Source organism: Artemia sp. Qi Xiang Cuo, unplaced genomic scaffold (assembly GCF_049724085.1).
Source record: "Artemia sp. Qi Xiang Cuo unplaced genomic scaffold, ASM4972408v1 HiC_scaffold_3124, whole genome shotgun sequence".
NCBI classification, from domain to species: domain Eukaryota; kingdom Metazoa; phylum Arthropoda; class Branchiopoda; order Anostraca; family Artemiidae; genus Artemia; species Artemia sp. Qi Xiang Cuo.
This window is the reverse complement of record NW_028300519.1, coordinates 1-4,133: the sequence shown is the minus strand read 5'-3', so window position 1 is coordinate 4,133 and position 4,133 is coordinate 1. Positions and strand designations below refer to the sequence as shown.

At 35.7% G+C, this 4,133-nt stretch overlaps 1 pseudogene; it reads right to left on the bottom strand.

The window, feature by feature from the left end:
• Nucleotides 1-744: 744 nt before the first annotated feature.
• LOC148938566 (dolichyl-diphosphooligosaccharide--protein glycosyltransferase subunit TUSC3 pseudogene) lies at nucleotides 745-1,806 on the bottom strand (annotated as a pseudogene).
• Between the last annotated feature and the right edge of the window lie 2,327 nt (nucleotides 1,807-4,133).

The following is a 4,133-nucleotide window of genomic DNA, read 5'->3' as shown; positions in this document are numbered from 1 at the left end:
GGTAGCGCGGACTTCTGTGTACCTAGAGGTATATCTTCCCGTTCATGTTTTTCTGTTCTTTATAGAGGTACGCGGAAATGGAATAGTTTGAATAGTGATATTAAGACTATTGGTGACCCCAATATTTTTAGAAAAATCATTAAGGAACTGCTTTTTGCTGAATATGAGTTTTGATTGATTCAGTGATTTATTTGTTGTGGGGGTTTTGTTGATATGATGTTCCCAGAGAATGTATAATATATGATATTATTTTGTATTTATTGTTTAGTGTGTTGGTATTAGTGGTGTCGGTGGCCAAGTGTTCTTTGTTTTAAGGATTTTGTTTTCTCTACCTCCCCCACGGACAAGCTTTGCTTTTTAGGGGAGGCAGAAATAATTTTTTGTTGATATGTTTTTTTCAATAAATCGCTCTTCTTCTTCTTCTTCTTATAAGATTGTCGTTACTCATTATTGTAATAGCAGAAACAAAGTTCACAATACATATACCATAGTCCTATATAAGCCTTTGTTTTCAATCTTATAGCTTAAACGTAATAATATCTCCAATAAACAATCGGGGATTTTCGAGTGATTCAATTAGAGAAGTTCAAAAACAAGCTTAGGTCATTAGTCAATACGAAAAAAACTGGTTCAGCAGGTAGATCTAATTATCCAATAAATAATCCAACGACTTGTTATCACCTCGAATGTACAAATGATACTGAAATTAACTCTGGAAATAAAAAAAAACATAACACAAAGCACACAAATACCATTTTACCCACACATTGAACTTGTAACTATCTTCCAGTATGATCATTTAAACAGGAAAGTGTTAGGATATGGACCTGCTGATCCAGCTTTGGACCTGAATATCGAGAGCAACCATGAAAAGAAAACAGCGAACATGACTAGACCAACAACGGCATATATTCGCTTCTTTTACCCGTCACCTTTGTCACCACTTGCTGCCTCGATCATGGCTACTAAGCTGAAAGCAATTCCAGTATAAATTGCAAATATGATGTACGTTTCGAAAACAAACTGGCTCTGAGAAGAATGATGGACGTAAGCAATTCCTCCATTTTGATTCCTGTGCAAGAAAGGTGGCCCACGGATATTGTTCCACATTTGTCCAGAAATCATCACCAAAACAAAAACCACAGAAACGAAAGCCCACATATTCTTGTTATATAAAAATTCCAGGTTATTTCGTCCGAAATGAAGAAGAGCAGCAAGAAAGCCAAACAAGGTCAAGAGAGCTATGGTTCCCGAGTAATTTGGTGGCCGCAAAACACGGATTTGAACTTCTCTCTGCTCTCCAATCCATTTTGCCATAACATCTGCTCCGAAGCCAACTCGCTGAATGTTCAATGTATTTGACTTCTTTGGTTTACCCTTAGGTGGAAAATGCATTACAACTGGGGATGTGTTGAGTCGCATCAATTGAAAAATATCTTGCGCATCATCAAAATCAACCATGCAAAAAAAAGTTTGTTGGAGCTAGGCATTGAGTAACTGTAAGAGTTTGCAACAATTGTATATTCATCATAAGTTTCCTTGCAAATATCACACTGTCTTTGAGGGGACAAGGCAGTGAACATTACAATCATTGAGTAATTTCTGGGACTACTTCTGACATATTTTTTAAATTTTGCACCATTCAGCTTTATAATTGGTTTTCGTACAGTAAGGTCCATAAGCTGCTCAACTTTTTCTGCTAATGAACTTTCTCCAATGACATTTTTCTTTCTTTGACATTCTGATGATGTTAGGAGTAAACAGACGCCATATATTAAATGTACAATTTTCATATTTTCCGGACTGTCAAAATCGCTCTATTCTTCTCCTGAATAGAGAACTGACCAACCAATAATAAACAATTTTTAGCATATTTTTTTTTCATTATCCTACTAACCAAAACTTTGGAAACCAGAACATATAGCCCCAAGGAATCAAATTATTTTTCTCTTTTTCACTGTTTGCATTAAAAACTGGTTTGATAGAAAAACCCGTTTCAAGAAAAAATAATGACTTAATTTGTCATTCAATATGGTCAGTGACGTTTTATTTAAGCATAATGACCTCTAATTTCAACAAGCTGGTAAAAAAATAAAAAGCAGTTTCACCTAATCAAGAATTAAATTCACACAAGGTTGGCCCATCCCTGTCAGTGGATTAGTTTGGATAAATTCTCTTATGTTCTAAGGAAATTTCCAGGAATTTTAAAATAACTGTTATATGACATATCTTAATAATATGTTGCGGTTTAAGACAAGCAACGGAGAACCAAGTTGTGTTTCCTTTAAGCAAACATTGTTTTTATTTGGAGAAGAAACGTTGTAATTGATTACGATTATGACGCTATTGAGATACTAACTCTTGAAAGCCAGGATGTGCCCAGTTCCTTTTGATCAAATTCAATATTCTCTGAAAGTTTCAACTTAATACCCATTACTTTCCTGAGATACTGAAAATACAGTTTTAACAAGCTGGATCTACATAGTTTCTTTTGATTCAGTCCTCGTAATAAAAATTTAAGCAGAGTTTCACTATTCCCGTTTTCAAATAAATACTGTAGCAGTTTTGTTAACTTTAAAACATGGCGATTACGACATGTGTCTCGGATTCTATTCGCTCTCCCCTTGTTTCTGGGGCAGGTTCATGGACGATTTGGTTTGCATTTGGAAACATGGTTTAGATACCTTATATTTTTTTCCATAAGTATTTGATAAAAGTATAAAATTTACATTGGAATTTGAAGAGAATGACAAACCACCTTTGCTTGATGTCTTACTAATTAAAAGCGATTTCCATTTACTGTTCTAAATATTTAGAAAGCTACACACAATGATAGATATTTCAATTTTCATTCGTGCCACCCTATTTTGGTTAAAGAAGGGGTTGTGATTTCACTGGTGGATAGAGCTTTCAGAATTTGTTCCTAGGAGTTTCTGGATTCTAAATTGTTATATTTGAAGGATATTTTATTTTCTTGTAATAGTTACCCTATTCAATTCATTGATATAATAATAGAAATTAAACACATTAAATATATTAATAGGATTATTGGAGTTTCGCAGTCTTTATAATTAAATGTGTCATAAAGTTTTGTTTCTTTGCCTAACATACCTGTCTTGGGGGAGATGCTAAAACGAATTTTGGGTAAACATGACATTGATGCATGTTTTCAATCGGTGAGACTAATGGGTAGTTTTCTTCCTTCCGGGAAGAATTTCACCCGGGGAAATTTAGTCAGTGGGGTGCATAAAATTACTTTTTCTTGTGGGAAGTTTTATATTGGTAGAACTCACGAACCATTATAGGCAGCGCAATAGCGGTGCCCTATGTAAAAACCGGTTTTGGCACATTGTATTATTATTATTATTTTTTTTTTGGTTTTTTTAAAACCAGAGCATTTCGTATCATAGGAGCTGTAGAAGAAACTTCGGAAAAGGCTCATTCGATTGGAATTTGGAAGGATTTGTGTACTTTTTAATAGCCAGCAGTAATTGCCAGGAAACTAACACCCCTTCTACGGCCACCATTTTTCCAAGCACATCCAATCAAAATTTTGAGATACCCATTTTTTCAACGTTGTCTAAATATCTGGAAAATATGTCTTTGAGGAAGACATTCCCCCCACAGCGCTCAGGGCAAGGGTTGTAAGTTATACCCTGGGGGCGTATAAGGTTTTTATAGAAAGCGTTGTGAAATTTCAGAAAGGGCTCATTCGATTGGAATTTCAGAGGGCTAGTGCCCATTTTAATAGTGAAAAGTGATTAGAGGGCCACTAACCCCCCACTCACACCCACTATTTCACCAAACATATCCAATCAAAATTTTGAGATAGTTATTTTTTTCAACGTAGTCGGAAGTTCTGGAAATTAGGTATTTGAAGGTGACCACCCTCCCCCCCCACAACCCTCAGGGCAAGGGGGGTAAGTCGTGCCCTGGGGGCAGATGGGGTTGTTTTAGAAAGCATTGTCGAAGAAAACTTCAAAAAGGGTTCTTTTGATGGGAAATTGACAGGGCTAGTGCCCTTTTTTATAGTCGAAAGTGATTGGAGAGCAACTATACATTGTCTCACGCCCACCATTTCTCCAAACACACCCATTTCAAATTTTGAGATAGCCATTTTGTTTTACGTAGCT